Source organism: Artemia franciscana, chromosome 2, assembly GCF_032884065.1.
Source record: "Artemia franciscana chromosome 2, ASM3288406v1, whole genome shotgun sequence".
Lineage (NCBI taxonomy): Eukaryota > Metazoa > Arthropoda > Branchiopoda > Anostraca > Artemiidae > Artemia > Artemia franciscana.
Window position 1 is genome coordinate 54,510,319 of NC_088864.1, and position 19,683 is coordinate 54,530,001.

At 33.9% G+C, this 19,683-nt stretch overlaps 1 protein-coding gene across 2 annotated transcripts in view; it reads left to right on the top strand.

The window, feature by feature from the left end:
• LOC136043753 (suppressor of lurcher protein 1-like) overlaps nt 1-19,683 on the top strand; it is an 840,975-nt gene that overhangs the window by 450,442 nt on the left and 370,850 nt on the right. The gene's annotated exons all lie outside the window — the stretch shown is intronic.

Here is a 19,683-nt window from a genome sequence, read left to right on the forward strand (position 1 = left end):
TTAAATTTCTAATACTAATTGAGTAGCCCGAATCTATTATTACATAACATTCACACTATAGTAGGTTATTTGAATTCAGGGTTCCATTAATAATAATTGATTGTTCACGTTCATGTTAAATTATTTTATTATTCACATATGCACACACACACAAACACCCACACACACACACACACACACACACACATATATATATATATATATATATATATATATATATATATATATATATATACTAGCTGTTGAGGAGGCGCTTCGCGCCACCCCAACACCTAGTTGGTGGGGGCGCTTTGCGCCCCCCCCAAGCCCCCCCGCGCGCGTAAGTCGTTACGCGCCATATTAGCTACGCGCCATTGTAGTTGTGTCCCTATGTCCCACCTGTTAGCTTTTTAGCTTTTTTAGTTTTTATTAGTTTTTAGTTTTTTTTCTTTTTAGTTTTTTTGTAGTTTTTACCTTTTTTTTAGTTTTTAATTTTTTTTTACTTATGTCCTGGTCGTCATTTATACTCCCTGTGTCCCGGTCGTCATTTGTGTCCCGGTGCTTTGTTGATGGTGATTGCTAATCGAACATTCCTTGTGTCCCGGTCGTCATTTATATTCCCTTTGCCTATGTGCCGGTGTCCCGGTCGTCATTTGTGTCCCGATGTCCCGGTCTGTAATTTCGTCAGTCGAAAACATGACGTCAGTCGACACAGAAACATGACGTCACCTGACAGATCCACAGACAGACAAATTATTTTTATATATATAGATCTATATATATAAATATATATATATATTTTCTTTTTAGTTTTTTTGTAGTTTTTACCTTTTTTAGTTTTTTTCTTCTTTTGTATTAATGCTAAAGCCAAGGTTCAAACCTGGAGCCTCTCGGACCTAGAACCTGAAACATAACGCTTTACCAGCTCAGCTACTTCGGCTTGAATACATTCGTTTTGAGCAGCTTCCTCGGGTGTTGCCATTGTAGGTTCTTCAGTCATTTTACAATTAGAAATTTCTCTTTCAACGGTCTTCTTACAATTAAAAATTTGTCTTTGAACGATATTCTTAAATACCTGTGTCCTGGTCGTCATTTTTATTCCCTGTGTCCCGGTCGTCATTTGTGTCCCGGTGTCCCAGTCTGTAATTTCTCTTTGAGTGTCCCGGTCGTTATTTATATTCCCTCTGTCCCGGTCGTCATTTGTGTCCCGGTCTGTAATTTCTCTTTGAGTGTTTATTCTTTTTAGTATTTTTTAGTTTTTTACATTTTTTTTTCAGTTTTCTTTTTCTTCTTTATTTTTCACCTTCACTATGAAATACATATCGCCGAACCTTTGTTTTTTTTTAACTAAAATCTGGTAGGCATTGATGACCTTATCCAAGTCAAAATCCCAAACCCAATCATCATCGCTATCATTTTCAGTTTTGATATGTTTTGACTCTCGCTGTCCAGGGGGATCTTCATCTAACTGCGCGGTTTTGCGTTCTTTAGCCTCAAGCCTGTTTCCTTGCTGTTCTTTTGATTCCTTGGCACGCTTTCTTTTCTGACTTTCTCTATCAGCAGCAAGTTTTTTGGCATAGACTCTTTGAGCATCTTCATCGGCTTTTGCCATGGTAAGTTCATCAGTCATTGTAAACTTAAACATTAATAGATTTCTACGTGAACATATGTCTTAAATATCTTGAATGACGTCACCGTCAAAGCAAAAATGACGACAACTAATTTCATGACGTCAGCCGACACAGAAACATGACGTCACCTGATCCACAGACAGACAGACAACTTATTTTTATATATATAGATAGATAAGATATAATCTGGCGTAACAGACATAGTGTAACAGACATAAAAGACAGACAACTTATTTATATATATATAGATTTTTATGTATATGGATACAGTTTCTTCTTTAGTTTTTTTTCTTTTTTAGTTTTTCTTTTTTTTTAGTTTCTTCTTTTTATTGATTTGTTTTCTTCAATTTGTCAATGTTCATTCTAACATTGACACTTGGAAAAATCTTTACGTGCCAAGTATGCTAAAGCTCCAACAATTTATATTAAACCTCAAAATTGGGGTATCTGTTTTAACTACTACTACTACTAATAACTCACTGCAGCACCAAGCCGCCTGAGGCCAACACAGCTACGCACGGTTTTCGAATTACTTTAATCTATTGTAAAAATATATTGAAATATTTGTGGAATTCCCAGTTTTTTTTAGTTTTTTCTTTTTTTTTTAGTTTTTTAGCTTTTTTTAGTTTTTTTTTAGTTTTATATCTTTTTATTTATTTACATTTTTTCTTTTCAGGTTTTGACTTTTTTAATTTTTTTAATTTTTAATTTTTTTTAGTTTTTTTTTTTAGTTTTTTTTTAGTTTTTTACCATTTTTCTTTTTTCGAATTACTTTAATCTATTGTCAAAATATTTCGAAATATTTATGCAATTTCCAGTTTTTACATTCTAGTTTGTTTTCTTTTATATATATAGAAGATATAATCTGGCGTAACGGACAGACAACTTATTTTTATATATATAGATATATATATCTATATATATAAAAATAAGTTGTCTGTGGATGGATGTGTGGATGGATGTGTGGATGGATGTGTCAGGTGACGTCACCTGAAAAAACTGGATTAGGTGACGTCAAAACTGAAAAAACTAAAAAAAGGCAAAAACTACAAAAAAAACTAAAAACTAATAAAAAAAATAAAAAAGCTAAAAAACTAAAAAAACTATAAAGGTAAAAACCAATAAAAAACTAAAAAAAAAACTGAAAAAACTAAAAAAAGGCAAAAACTACAAAAAAAAACTAAAAACTAATAAAAAAAGTAAAAAAGCTAAAAAACTAAGAAAACTAAAAAAACTAAAAAAAGGTAAAAAACTAAAAAAAATAAAAAATAAAAAAAAACTAAAAAAAAGGAAAAAACTGAAAAATAAGCTAAAATAAAGGTAAAAACCAATAAAAAACTAAAAAAAAAAAGGAAAAAACTAATAAATGACGACACTCAAAGAGAAAGCGACCAGGACAAAAAACTAAAAAAAAAGGCAAAAACTACAAAAAAACTAAAAACTAATAAAAAAAATAAAAAAGCTAAAAAACTAAAAAAACTAAAAAAAGGTAAAAAACTAAAAAAACTAAAAACTAAAAAAAAACTAAAAAAGGTAAAAACTAAAAGAACTAAAAAAGAAAAAAATAAATGACGACACTCAAAGAGAAAGCGACCAGGACAAAAGGAATGTTCGATTAGCAATCAACAAAGCACCGGGACACAGGGAGTATAAATGACGACCAGGACACAAGTAAAAAAAAAAATTAACAAAACTAAAAAGAAGGTAAAAACTACAAAAAAACTAAAAAGAAAAAAAAACTAAAAACTAATAAAAAAACTAAAAAATCTAAAAATCTAAATAAACTAAAAAAGAAAAAAAAAGGAAAAAAATAAAGGAGAAAAACAAAACTAAAAAACGAATGTATATACAGACCGGTACACCGGGATACAAATGACGACCGGGACACAGGGAATATAAATAACGACCGGGACACAGGGACACAACTACAACGGGGACACCGGGGGAAACAGGGGTATATAAATGACGACCGGGACAAAAAAACTAAAAAGAAATAAAAACTAAAAACTAATAAAAAAAACTAAAAAATCTAAAAATCTAAATAAGCTAAAAAAGAAAAAAAAAGGAAAAAAATAAAGGAGAAAAACAAAACTAAAAAACGAATGTATATACAGACCGGGACACCGGGATACAAATGATGACCGGGACCCGGGACACAGGGAATATAAATGACGACCGGGACACAGGGACACAACTACAACGGGGACACCGGGGGAAACAGGGGGATAACCTGACAATCTATTTATATGCAAAGACAATGGGACAGCAAAGAATGTTGTATATTCGCAAGTTTTACGTAGTTAAAACCATATATATATATATATATCTATATTCACAGGTGGGACATAGGGACACAACTACAATGGCGCGTAACTATTATGGCGCGTAACGACTTACGCGCGCGGGGGGGCTTGGGGGGGGCGCGAAGCGCCCCCACCAACTAGGTGTTGGGGTGGCGCGAAGCGCCACCCCAACAGCTAGTCTATCTATATATATAAAAATAAGTTGTCTGTCTGTGGATGTGTGGATGGATGTGTGGATGGATGTGTCAGGTGACGTCACCTGAAAAAACTGGATTAGGTGACGTCAAAACTGAAAAAACTAAAAAAAGGCAAAAACTACAAAAAAAACTAAAAACTAATAAAAAAAATAAAAAAGCTAAAAAACTAAAAAAACTATAAAGGTAAAAACCAATAAAAAACTAAAAAAAAAACTGAAAAAACTAAAAAAAGGCAAAAACTACAAAAAAAAAACTAAAAACTAATAAAAAAAGTAAAAAAGCTAAAAAACTAAAAAAACTAAAAAAACTAAAAAAAGGTAAAAAACTAAAAAAAATAAAAAATAAAAAAAAACTAAAAAAAAGGAAAAAACTGAAAAATAAGCTAAAATAAAGGTAAAAACCAATAAAAAACTAAAAAAAAAAGGAAAAAACTAATAAATGACGACACTCAAAGAGAAAGCGACCAGGACAAAAAACTAAAAAAAAAGGCAAAAACTACAAAAAAACTAAAAACTAATGAAAAAAATAAAAAAGCTAAAAAACTAAAAAAAACTAAAAAAAGGTAAAAAACTAAAAAAACTAAAAACTAAAAAAAAACTAAAAAAGGTAAAAACTAAAAGAACTAAAAAAGAAAAAAATAAATGACGACACTCAAAGAGAAAGCGACCAGGACAAAAGGAATGTTCGATTAGCAATCAACAAAGCACCGGGACACAGGGAGTATAAATGACGACCAGGACACAAGTAAAAAAAAAAATTAACAAAACTAAAAAGAAGGTAAAAACTACAAAAAAACTAAAAAGAAAAAAAAACTAAAAACTAATAAAAAAACTAAAAAATCTAAAAATCTAAATAAACTAAAAAAGAAAAAAAAAGGAAAAAAATAAAGGAGAAAAACAAAACTAAAAAACGAATGTATATACAGACCGGTACACCGGGATACAAATGACGACCGGGACACAGGGAATATAAATAACGACCGGGACACAGGGACACAACTACAACGGGGACACCGGGGGAAACAGGGGGATATAAATGACGACCGGGACAAAAAAACTAAAAAGAAATAAAAACTAAAAACTAATAAAAAAAACTAAAAAATCTAAAAATCTAAATAAGCTAAAAAAGAAAAAAAAAGGAAAAAAATAAAGGAGAAAAACAAAACTAAAAAACGAATGTATATACAGACCGGGACACCGGGATACAAATGATGACCGGGACCCGGGACACAGGGAATATAAATGACGACCGGGACACAGGGACAGAACTACAACGGGGACACCGGGGGAAACAGGGGGATAACCTGACAATCTATTTATATGCAAAGACAATGGGACAGCAAAGAATGTTGTATATTCGCAAGTTTTACGTAGTTAAAACCATATATATATATATATATCTATATTCACAGGTGGGACATAGGGACACAACTACAATGGCGCGTAACTATTATGGCGCGTAACGACTTACGCGCGCGGGGGGGCTTGGGGGGGGCGCAAAGCGCCCCCACCAACTAGGTGTTGGGGTGGCGCGAAGCGCCACCCCAACAGCTAGTATATATATATATATACTAGCTGTTGGGGTGGCGCTTCGCGCCACCCCAACACCTAGTTGGTGGGGGCGCTTTGCGCCCCCCCCAAGCCCCCCCGCGCGCGTAAGTCGTTACGCGCCATAATAGTTACGCGCCATTGTAGTTGTGTCCCTATGTCCCACCTGTGAATATAGATAGATATATATATATGGTTTTAACTACGTAAAACTTGCGAATATACAACATTCTTTGCTGTCCCATTGTCTTTGCATATAAATAGATTGTCAGGTTTACCGACTCTTGAACATGCAACATATAATGGTCCATGGGAAAACAATCTGTATTCAGATCTATACCTCATGATTCTAATGATTGCCCTTGAGCTTTGTTGATGGTGATTGCTAATCGACCATTCCCTGTCCCGGTGTCCCGGTCGTCATTTACATCCCCCTGTTTCCCCCGGTGTCCCCGTTGTAGTTGTGTCCCTGTGTCCCGGTCGTCATTTATATTCCCTGTGTCCCGGGTCCCGGTCGTCATTTGTATCCCGGTGTCCCGGTCTGTATATACATTCGTTTTTTAGTTTTGTTTTTCTCCTTTATAGTTTTTTAGCTTTTTTATTAGTTTTTAGTTTTTTTTGTAGTTTTTGCCTTTTTTTAGTTTTTTTAGTTTTTTAGCTTTTTTATTTTTTTTATTAGTTTTTAGTTTTTTTTGTAGTTTTTGCCTTTTTTTTCTCTTTGAGTGTCGTCATTTATTAGTTTTTTCCTTTTTTTTTTAGTTTTTTATTGGTTTTTACCTTTATTTTAGCTTATTTTTCAGTTTTTTCCTTTTTTTTAGTTTTTTTTATTTTTTATTTTTTTTAGTTTTTTACCTTTTTTTAGTTTTTTTAGTTTTTTAGCTTTTTTACTTTTTTTATTAGTTTTTAGTTTTTTTTGTAGTTTTTGCCTTTTTTTAGTTTTTTCAGTTTTTTTTTTAGTTTTTTATTGGTTTTTACCTTTATAGTTTTTTTAGTTTTTTAGCTTTTTTATTTTTTTTATTAGTTTTTAGTTTTTTTTGTAGTTTTTGCCTTTTTTTAGTTTTTTCAGTTTTGACGTCACCTGATCCAGTTTTTTCAGGTGACGTCACCTGACACATCCATCCATCCATCCACAGACAACTTATTTTTATATATATAGATATATATATATATATATATATATATATATATATATATATATATATATATATATATATATATATATACATATATATATATATATATATATATATATATACAAACTTTGATTGAGATAACATGGCGGTAAAATCTTAATGTCAAAATTGAATTTAAAAAGAATTGCTCCAATGAGAAACTAGAAGTATATCTAGATAAGTATATAAAGATACTGTAGAACTTATTTGGAAAAATAAAAATTTTCGGGACTTTTGGGGTTTTATTTTGTAAAATTTGTATTGGTTTAATAAGGCTTTTAAATGTAGATAAGTATATTAACATATATAACTTATATTAGCTTTATATAGATAAGTATATAAGTATATCACAAGTCCAAGGTGCTTTATGGTTTCCCCCGAGATATTGATAATACAATTGCTATTGAGCCGGGCTGCTCCTTCCTTAGTTCGTTACCACGAACTGTTTGATCACCAGTTATTCCACTCTTACAGCCTAAAAATTATATTCTAGAATATAGTGTCACTCTGGGTTAAGAAATAAACCTGACCACCAATTTCTCCATACTCTGGTCTCTATTTTTTTTTTTTAATCTCAATGCGGTGATAAAAAAAACAAAAAAAAAACAGAGAAGCAAAACTAGGTAAATCAACATTTTTGAAGCTTTTATAACACATAATTTGTGACCTGAGACAGAAAATTAACTTGATAGACCTTTTGACCGCTAACCTAGAGTTGCCTTACTAAAGAAAAAACACCCTTATTCTTACTCACGAACGGATTCTTCAATCGATGTTTAGATTTATATATGTATATATATATATAAATAAAAAGGCAAATAATATGGCATTAGTCTTTGCAGTCCCTACCGGCGGTGCTGATCTCTGTTTCTTGGCCCTTCAGCCAGGAAGTGTAATGGGGGGTTGGGCCATCCCTCATGTGCTTTCGCACACCCTTCCTGTTTACCTTCCCCAGATTTCTTCAGGTACTCATTTAGAGCTGGGTCGACTCTGGCTGAGCTTACAGAGTAAAGGTATATTTCAAGAGCTATTCTTACTACCTTGGCACGGGTGAAAAAGTTGCTATTTTACCCAACATGAATTTGCACGAGAGGGCAAACACAAGAAAATATATTCCTTTTTTTATTATTAATAAAACAGTTTTTGTATAATTAAATTTGTTAATGACTCTTCAAGGGCAAGAGCAATTTTCATAAAACTCATATTTCCTATTATATTGTAAGCCAGAAAAAAAAGACCTAGCACATTTTGAAAAAAAAAGAACTTCTATCGATATATCGAACTTCTTAGATGTGTAAATTAAGAACTAAGAATTTCTAGAAACTTCTTAAGCTTCTACGGGACTTCTATACATCTCTCTCTATATATATATATATATATATATATATATATATATATATATATATATATATAATGAAGAATTATAAACGAATCTAGGTCAAAAGTAACTTAAATTTTTAGCTGAATAAAGCACTTCCCAGTTTCTGTTAACATGTGTATTTCCAGATGTTAATATCAGCATCTTAGTTTGATTCAAATCTTAACATATTTACCTCTCGATCGTTGTATGTATTATACAGAAATAAATAAGAGACATGACTTAGACACTGCCCTTAAACGCACTTTCTGGAAACTTCAAAATTTGCACAAAAGATTTATCTTTGCTAGACAATTTGCTTTTATTGAGTTAATGAAATGCAGACAATTACAAGAACAAGCAACTGCGTGCTTCATATAAAGATTATGCCATCAGCTTGAAGATATTTTCAAGAGCTCTTTGAAATAAAGCCCCATTTCGCTACAAATAGGCTTCTATTTACAGGAAAAGGAGCTTGTTTTCTCCTATAATTTTAAGCACTTTTAGTTGAGTTGTTGCGATTATATTCAGTAGCAAGTCTGTCAGGATTTGTTGGAAAATATAATGTTTGGTTTTTAGAAATTAATTAATTGAAAATTAATATTTCCAGGTTCAGCAGGTATAGTTTTGGAGGGGTTGCCAAGGGAATGATGAGGAGCTGCCCATCCAGTTAGACTAAAAAATTTTATTTCTTATACAGAAGGAAATTTGAAAGTGGTTCCTGCAAAAGCCTTTTTTAAGCTTTTGCCTATATAGACATTCCGTGACCGGAATGTCTGTATATTCTTAACGGTGTATAGCTAAAATGCTCTAAAGAGTTAAAACTTCTTGGGAATAATCTTCCATGACCTAAATACTACATTTGGGAAATTCTACATTGATACGCTTTTTCATTGGTCGACTCTTTATAATTGCAATTTTCATTTATGTAGTCTCTAGGGGCTGAATTTTCTGAAATTACTTTGTTGCCACTTAGTGGACATGTCTTTAAAACATAAAAAAAAAAATTTTCCTATACAGTATATACTTGTATACTTGTACAATATACTTACGTGTGAAAGGTTGACTACCAAGAGAATATGATGGAATATTTTTGACTAGAAGAAGAAAATTAGTTCCAGATTAATGACGCATATGATGAAAACGATTTAAGAGACCCAGAGCAAATAAGCAGTGTTGACAAAACGTTATACATAGCCTATTAATTATGTGAAAACAAGGATCAAGGATCTTACGAAGCACATATCTATTGTATACAGTATGAAAAAAAATCTCTTATTAAAACTGCTCTGAAAGTTTGGTGTTGGGACTTCATGAAGGATGAAGTCACATGATGATAAGTATGGTACAATGGTACAAGTTAGTATATATCAATTTTCTTAAGAACTATGGAGCGATTCCATAAAACAAAGAGGATAGCTTCTAATTTAGCCATGTCTTTCTGTTAAGAAAAAATCATTAGTAGCGCACCAAGGAGCAAATACGTTACATAGGTCCTTAAAAACGAAATATGAAGTTTCCGGAAAAGCCATAGATTTGAATTAAAAAAAAAAAAAAAAAAAAAAAAAAAAAAAAAAAAAAAAAAAAAAAAAACAGCTTCAGTGAAATGCATGTTCCTTTTAGAAATGTAGCTGTCTTTGTAGATCAAAAGATTTTGAATTTTTAGACGGAAACTGTTTTCAAATTTAAGCAGATGAAGCTGTGGCTCTATAAAACAGCTTCAGTGAAATGCATGTTCCTTTTAGAAATGTAGCTGTCTTTGTAGATCAAAAGATTTTGAATTTTTAGACGGAAACTGTTTTCAAATTTAACGATTTAGTTACGCTAATGTCCTTTGACAGTTCAATGTTGCAACACTGACCAAAATCTAGAAAAATCCTAATATATAGAAATATACATTCAACAAACAGTAGTCGCTATATATTGTAGGGACTGAAAGAAAGGAGGAACATTAAAGCTTAAAACTAATATAAATTATTATTTGTATGAGGGGGGCTGCCCCTTCTTCAGCCCTTGCTTTTTTCGATAAAGTTAGACTTTTTGTCCCGATCCTTAGGCGAGTCTTGTCAAAGACAATGGTCTTTTGTTTTGAATGAGACGTATTTTTAAACAACTTTAAGACTTTGGTGTAAAGGGTGAGGTATAAGGAAGGGGCAGTCCCCTTCACATATAAAATAATTTAGCTCGTTTTAATTTTCAATATTGCTCCTTACTTTCAGTTTACAAATTGTTTTGTTTTTTTATTTAATTGGTAACAGAATATTTGCTCATTTGCTTCTTGGTAATAGAGTATTTGCTTCATGAAGGATGAATTCAAGGATGAAGTAGTACTTCATCCTTTTCTGGGAAAAGCTGGTACCCATTTTTAACTCAAGAATTATCGTTGTAATAAACATCGCCGTTTTAAGGGTAAGAATTTTTTATTTGCTAATTCGATAAAAGGTGAGACACAACTGAAAAGTGCTCAATGAAAATCCTGAAAAGGCAGAAAGAATACAAATTTCAATCAAGATCCGTTGCAAAAACGGCTATTGAAAACATACAATAAAGAAAAAGTTAAAAAAGAGTCAAGCCAACGCTATATCCGGGAAAAGAGGGGTTATAGGGTTTGACCCCCCTCCCCCTGAAATATTTTTTTCCTGCTTGTAAATAAGTAGTACAAATGCATTTAAACCAACTTCAGATGCCTTTAACAGACAAATTTTTACCCTCCCCCCATAGAAAATCCTGGATACTCCTATGGCTGAGACTGTTCTTTGAGATTGATACGCTTTTTCATTGGTCGACTCTTTATAATTGCAATTTTCATTGGTGTAGTCTCCAGGGGCTGAAATTTCTGAAAGCACTTTGTTGCCACTTAGTGGACATGTCTTTAAAACATAAAAAAAATATTTTCCAATAAGTTAATCTGTAATACACGTGTAGTATATTGAATATCAGCAAGAGGTTATTAGTCTTAAGCTTAATTTTCCCGAATTAATTCCATCTGAAAATCAAATTATTCTCTTCCCAAACTTCAGCTTTGCCATCTATTCTTTTTTTAAATAGATGGCGTAAAAGCGCAAGAATAAAGTTTATTCTGTTTCTAATACTTACGGCTTAGAATAGAATTTACTTAAACCAAAAATACTGAACTAATATTTACTAAGGTGAGGTCAATGAACTTATCCGGAACACTAGCTTATTAATACTTGTACATTGTGTAAATTTATTTGAGAGAATCTTGATTAGAAAACAAAGAGTTATTTTTAAACCCCTATTTTTTTAACATAAAATATCTGAAACTTTTTTTTTTTTTTTTTGCTAGCAGTTAAAAATAGACAAGTGTTGGATCTATTGAAATAATTTATACTGTTATTTTTATAATGGGTTGTTTCTGAAAAGCTCACAGGTAAAATTCCGGGCAAGGGTACTGTTTTTGAACTATGCCTCTTGTAATACTTTCAGGATGCCTGGTTCTAATATTCTTTCTGATCTATTTTCACTGAATTTACCGTCCTGGTTTAATCCAACATGCCTCAATACTTCTACCAAAATCCCCACTTCAACTACTCTATTTAACAACATATATCAATTAAATATCCGATTTCTTGTCTGTTGTAGATGGCACTGCAAAACGTTCAGTTCTAACAAAAGTAATATTGGCATTTTTACAAATGGAGGCAATTAACAATTTTTGGCTAGCCTAGGATGCCGTGCACACAAATATTTACAATTTGTCCCGCTTGGAAAGGAAGGGAGAGCGAAAGAGACTCTTATTATCCTGCCAATATTTCTTAAAAAAAGTTTGACTTGCTAAATTCATTTTTTATACTAGAAACATCAATCCAAAGTAGTTAGATAATTGTAAACTTAAGTTTTTTCTGAAAAGGGCAGGGGATGACCTTCCTCAAAAAGAAGAAAGCTGCAGAAATGAAAATAAAAACATTACAAACAAATGAATATTGCAGAAATGTATAATTTTTTCGGAGCAGCAATAAAAATAGCAAAATACGGTATTAAGCCAAAATTAAAAATCTTTTGGTTCTTTGGCCTGATGCTTAGGATGACAAAGAATTATTAAAAATTGGGCAAAATTTCAAGCTGCGCAATAGCTGTTCCCATTCGTGGAACTGTGCTTATTGTACACATCTCATCAATGGAAAGGTAATTTCACTTGAACAAAAAATTCCACAAAAATTATGAAAAATGAATATTCGTGATAGTGAAGGTGAAGGAAATTTGACAAACGGAAAATAATAGAAGGGACATTTCTGGATATCACCTACGTGAGAAATAAAGGATGCTAGTTTTCACGCAGCCAAGTTTTGTGATAGCAACCAATTTACAAGAAATCTGCCGTAGTTGGGAGTAAAACCCAAGGCCCTTGCATACTAAGCAGGCAGCTCTATTTACTGAGCTACGTTGCCACACCAGAAAATTTGCTACCATAAATTAAACTACTAAATTCTTTAACTCTTTGATCATGTCTTTTACTTTGTGGAAATGATTTATTAGGGACGTTAATAGTTCACATATTGCAAATATCTTGCTATTGTTATGTGCTTTGGTTCTCTACCGTATTCGGTTTTGTTTAAATAATTCCATATCAGGAGATATTTTGGCTATATAATAATACACATTTAGCTGACAACTTACTTTTGTCTTATGCTTTGGTTCTATACCATATTAGATTTCGTTTAAATAATTCCCTATCAGAAAATATTTCGAACGTAAAATGGTACACATAGTAGGCATCTTGCTTTGTTATCTAGGTGTTTTTGACTTTGGTTCTCTACACAATGTATTTTGTTTAAATGTAATTTTTCCTTTTGTTTTTCTTGTTTGTTTTTTCAAAAGTGTCTCATTGATATTTTTCTTTATTAATTCTGTTTAGTTTTTATGTTATGTTTATGTTTTGTTCGTACTTTTCTTGCTTTTCCATTTATATAGGGTCCCGAATGTGAAGCCGAAATTTTCGAACTTTTATTATTAATTTTGTATTAAAAATTCTTTTTCAAAATTTAAAGACTTATTAAACATTTTATCCGTTTTCAATATATTTTCGTTTCGTTTGTATACTGTATGGAGTGGCCTGTCTGAGCCGTCTCGTTGTATCTATAAATAAATGACGGGTCATTATTTCTTGAATTCAGTCATATTTCTTTCTCTCTCATTTTTTTATCTTTCTGTGATTTTTTCCTGCTCCTTTTATTAGGATAATTCTTTGATGTTATACATAAATAAGTAAAGTTTTCTTTCTCTCTTCTGTATTTCAACTTCTTAGTTTGATGTTGCGTTAATAAAGAAGTAAAAATGCGCTTACTTCCCTTGTAAAACAGGTTATTGCTTCTTTTAAGGGATATTGGTGCAATTTAATATTTCCTATTTTTTGCTGTTGTTGTAAATAAATTTATACTTGTCATAGGCCCGTAATTTTTTTCGCTTCCTTGAACTAATCACATGTTCCAGCAATAGTAGTCGATCAACTGATTTTAAAGTTTTGGAACATAAAGGTAGATGTGAACGTCTTTAATGCATCATATCACTTATTGGAGTTCCATTTGTTACCTTATCTTATTGCATATTTCCTTGATAATGAATTCACCCTACAAGGGAGTAGATTAAATTAAATCAGGCACTGTTTTTCTGTAAATTACGACTTTTTTTATTTCCTTGCTTTTTAAAAAAAATGTGATTATATTAAAATCTACAGATTTTATTCATATCGAAGCTTCCCCCGATTGGGACGGGAGGATGCCGTAAGGAAATATTTAAAGGAAAAGGTAAATTATTGGAAGGGCGTAAAGAGGAAGGCTTTGAATAGATTGAAGTGGAGGAGGAGCGTGCGCAGCTTTGTTGGCCTCAGGTGTCTTGGTGCTGCCATGAGTTTGCAGTAGTAGTAGTAGTATTAGTTGCAAAACATTATTCTACAACTCATAATAGTTATTGTCGTTAAACTCCTTCAGTAAAGATAATTTAGACACTTCGATTCTACAAAACTAATTGATAAATCTTATCTTAGTTTCTCCTTTTTTTATTTTTATTTCTTCTTTTATGTGTTCTATCCCCACTTCCACAGAGATTCAGAGAATTAAGTACTTGGTACTTATCACTTCTTTTCTCGAACTTGTAAGTAATTCTTCGCACACAAAAGCACTCCCTAATTTTAAGGTTTTCATTTAAAATTTTAAACGACTTAGGAGAATATTACGAACAGTTTAGTTTTCGGGCACAAACTAATTGTCGTCAAATAAAATTCAGATAGACTGCTCAAAGACAGATCTCAAACCACTAACATAAGTTGTAAACTTGCTTCTTCAACAGCTACGTAAGACAACTAATTTGTTTTCTATTCATGCCAATTTAGAAACAAATAATACATTGAAAAGATATACTGTAAAATGACGATTAATGAAAAAAAAAATAAGCAACTAAAAATAAGTCCGGTCTATTTCACTAAATTTAAATACATCAGAAGACAGTTGAGAAACTTCGTCTTCTGGGAATTAATTTCTCCTCTGACCTCTCTTGAATCACACATTTCAGTCAGGTAAGATCCTCCTGCTTGAGAAAGCTATGTGTAATTGCTCCTTCTAAGAATATTCACCATATAGCTTGATCATCCTTCTTTAGGGTTCCAGGGGGCTTTTGGCAGGGGCTCCCGAAACCCTGCTGACACAACTCTAGAAAATTCAAAGCAAGGTTTCGAACTCGAGTCGTAACACCAGGTAGCTTTGGAAACCTCTTTGTTAGAGATTTGATGTAGCGTCAATGGCTATTTTCTGCAAACACATCCACCATCCTACCTATGACGAGTTATATTTTCCAAGCCAATACGACAAACATGCAGAAACAGGGTACGGCCAGATCAACAAGAGGAGACATCTCGCGCTGAGTGCTTGCAGAACAGCCATATAAGATGTTACACCTCTATTTGGAATGGTCTTCCAAGGGATGGTATTCTTGAAATCCAATTTGTTGATTCTCTTGAAACTCTGGGTAGAAAACCTAGATAGATGGTTGATAAGTCGAATATCATGCCCTAGGTTTTTAGTTGCCAGACATCGTGAATATTGTCATAGAAAATTGGAATGAAAATTAAGGATGTATAATTAACTTTGGTCTGCTTAAATCTCCTTATTATGCGTTTGACACTTTGAGTATTAGCATGAATTCTAGTTTTTTCTGAGTAAAACTGACATAAAAAAGTTTAATGCATTAAAAACGACGCAGGGGGTGAAGGCAGAGGCTGTCCAGGTGAAACACCTCCACACAATCAAACATATTAGATGGTTTGACAGAGTAAAAGACTTGGAGATCATCCAGCCTTTTTGATTGCCACGCGTGTTAGAGCAGCTTGAGTCTCAATACCTGCGTTGGTATGGTCACGTGTTTGCCACAAAACACCCACCTGAGTCATTTTCGAATTTAATTTAACGGTAATTTGCTGAAAACACCTCAGGGGTAGACTACTGCACACTACCAGGAGCATCGACCCCAATAAAGCTCCAAATCCTAACCAGGACAGACCAATCTAGATGAGAAACGGCTGAAAACGGCAAATTACTGGAAACACCTCAGTGGTAGATTACTGCACACTACCGGGAGCATCAACCTCAATAAAGCTCCAAACCTTGACCAGGACAGACCAATCTAGAAATAAGAAACGGCTGAAAACGGCAAATTGCTGGAACCGCCTCAGGGGTAAACTACTGCACACTACTAAGAGCATCGACCCCAATAAAGTTGCAAACATTGACCAGGACAGACTAATCTGGAGATGAGAAAAGGCGGAAAACTGCAAATTGCTGAAAAAACACCTCAGGGGTAAACTACTGCAAACTACCAGGAGCATTTAACTCAATAAAGCTCCAAACCCTGACCAGGACAGACAAATCTAGAAATGAGAAACGGCTGAAAACGGTAAATTGCTCGAAACACCTCAGGGGTAGACTACTGCACAGTAACAGGAACACCAACCTCTATAATGCTCCAAACCTTGACCATGATACACAAATCTAGAAATGAGAAACGGCTGAAAACGGCAAATTGCTGGAAATACCTCAGGGGTAGACTACTTTACACTACCAGGAGCATCGACCCCAATAAAGCTCCAAATCCTAACCAGGACAGACCAATCTAGATGAGAAACGGCTGAAAACGGCAAATTACTGGAAACACCTCAGTGATAGATTACTGCACACTACCGGGAGCATCAACCTCAATAAAGCTCCAAACCTTGACCAGGACAGACCAATCTAGAAATGAGAAACGGCTGAAAACGGCAAATTGCTGGAACCGCCTCAGGGGTAAACTACTGCACACTACTAAGAGCATCGACCCCAATAAAGTTGCAAATATTGACCAGGACAGACTAATCTGGAGATGAGAAAAGGCTGAAAACTGCAAATTGCTGAAAAAACACCTCAGGGGTAAACTACTGCAAACTACCAGGAGCATCTAACTCAATAAAGCTCCAAACCCTGACCAGGACAGACAAATCTAGAAATGAGAAACGGCTGAAAACGGCAAATTGCTCGAAACACCTCAGGGGTAGACTACCGAACACTAACAGAAACACCAACCTCTATAATGCTCCAAACCTTGACCATGATACACAAATCTAGAAATGAGAAACGGCTGAAAACGGCAAATTGCTGGAAATACCTCAGGGGTAGACTACTTTACGCTACCAAGAGCATCGACCCCAATAAAGTTGCAAACCTTGACCAGGACAGACCAATCTGGAGATGAGAAAAGACTGAAAACGGCAAATTGCTGAAAACACCTCAGGGCAAGACTGCTGCATACTACCAGGAGCATCAACCTCAATAAGGCTCCAAACCTTGACCAGCAAAGACAAATCTAGAAATGAGAAACGGCCGAAAACGGCGAGTTGCTGGAAACACCTCAGGGGTAGACTACTGCACACTACCAGGAGCATCTACCTCAATAAAGCTCCAAACCTTGACCAGGACAGACAAATCTAGAGATGAGAAACGGCTGAAAACGGCAAATTGCTGGAATCACCTCAGGGGTAGAGTACTGCACACTACCAGGAGCATCAAACTCAATAAAGCTCCAAACCTTGACCAGGACTGACATATCTAGAAATGAGAAACGGCTGAAAACAGTAAATTGCTAGAAACACCTCAAGGGTAGACTATTGCACACTACCAAGAGCATCGACCCGAATAAAGTTGCAAACCTTGACCAGGACAGACCAATCTGGAGATGAGAAAAGGTTGAAAACGGCAAATTGCTGAAAACACCTCAGGGGTAGACTAGAGTACACTACCAGGAACATCGAACCAAATAAAGCTGCAAACCTTAACCAGAACAGACCAATCTGGAGATGAGAAATGGCTGAAAGCAGAGATGAAAACTGCTCTGACATATGGTTCCCTCTAAGCCAGTGAAGCTACTGAGCAGTGGCTTTAAGTAAATAAATAAGTATTAAAAACGAAAAAAATCAGGTTTAATACCTTACTCATGACGCATTGATAATACACAGGCTTATGTATCCACACAGCGACGTAATTATCTCTAGTCTACACTTAACTCTTTTGAATTCCTAGATATTACGAAACAACACAAAAAATAAGAAGAGCTTTATTAAGTTTTTTTTTTATATTTATGGCATTATCTTAATGTTAAAAATTGAAACACTCTAGGCTAAGCTAAATACCCCTGACTCGTACTATAGCCAATATATTTCAGTGGTTGCTAAAGTATTCATATATTCATATATTCATATATTCATATATATATATATATATATATATATATATATATATATATATATATATATATATATATATATATATATATATATATATATATATGTACATATATACTATATATCTATACTAGCTGTTGGGGTGGCGCTTCGCACCACCCCAACACCTAGTTGGTGGGGCGCTTCACGCCCCCCCAAGCCCCCCTGCGCGCGTAAGTCGTTACGCGCCATTGTAGTTGTGTCCCTGTGTCCCACCTGTTAATATAGATAGATTTATATATGTGTTTCAAACTACGTAAAAATTGCGAATATACAACATTTTTGGCTTTCCCACTACTGGGAGCTTTCCGTTTCCAACTGCCAGCAATTGATCTGAAAATGTTTGACCAGAGTCATCGTTTTGCAATCGGACACGCATATTTGTAGTTAATTTTAATATTTTTACGTGTGCCCATAAATTAGAATTTTTCAGGCAAGCATTCATTTCGTCTGCAGGAGTTAAACTACGTAAAAATTGCAAATATACAACATTCTTGGCTTTCCCATTGTCTGTGCATATACAAAGCCGTATGTACTAATAATGACGTCATATGCAAACGCTCTTTTTACAAACAAACAAACATGCATACACACAACTCGTTTTTATATAGATAGATAGATAGATAGATACAATACAACACGTGTGGTGGAAACCCTGAAAGATCTATGGAATTTAAAAATTCAGATGGATAATTAACCGCTTCATTTGGTTCCAAAACTGTGTCGACTGACTTGTAAAGGACTGCCTGGTCTCGAATCTTGGTCAAAACAATATTGTTGATTTCTTGGACGTCTATATTTTTGGGTGCGAGAATCGCTCTTTCACTTATACATTTATTATTTTCATAATTTTTTAGAATATTCGGAAATACTTTTTCAATCAATTCATTTTTGGACGTCACTAAATTACAGAAATCAGCAGGTAGTTGTATACGTCCTGAAATTGAGTCTACTGGGAGCTTTCCGTTTCCAATTGCCAGCAATTGATTTGAAAATGTTTGACCAGAGTCATCGTTTTGCAATCGGACACGCATATTTGTAGTTAATTTTAATATTTTTACGTGTGCCCATAAATTAGAATTTTTCAGGCAAGCAGCAGCTTCCTCGGGTGTTGCCATTGTAGGTTCTTCAGTCATTTTACAATTAGAAATTTCTCTTTCAACGGTCTTCTTACAATTAAAAATTTGTCTTTGAACGATATTCTTAAATACCTGTGTCCTGGTCGTCATTTATATTCCCTGTGTCCCGGTCGTCACTTGTGTCCCGGTATCCCAGTCTGTAATTTCTCTTTGAGTGTCCCGGTCGCTATTTATATTCCCTCTGTCCCGGTCGTCATTTGTGTCCCGGTCTGTAATTTCTCTTTGAGTGTTTTTTCTTTTTAGTATTTTTTAGTTTTTTACATTTTTTCTTTTTTCAGTTTTTTTTCTTCTTTATTTTTCAGCTTCACTATGAAATACATATCGCCGAACCTTTGTTTTTTTAACTAAAATCTGGTAGGCATTGATGACCTTATCCACGTCAAAATCCCAAATCCAATCATCATCGCTATCATTTTCAGTTTTGATATGTTTTCACTCTCGCTGTCCAGGTGGATCTTCATCTAACTGCGTGGTTTTGCGTTCTTTAGCCTCAAGCCTGTTTCCTTGCTGTTCTTTTGATTCCTCGGCACGCTTTCTTTTCTGACTTTCTCTATCAGCAGCAAGTTTTTTGGCATAGACTCTTTGAGCATCTTCATCG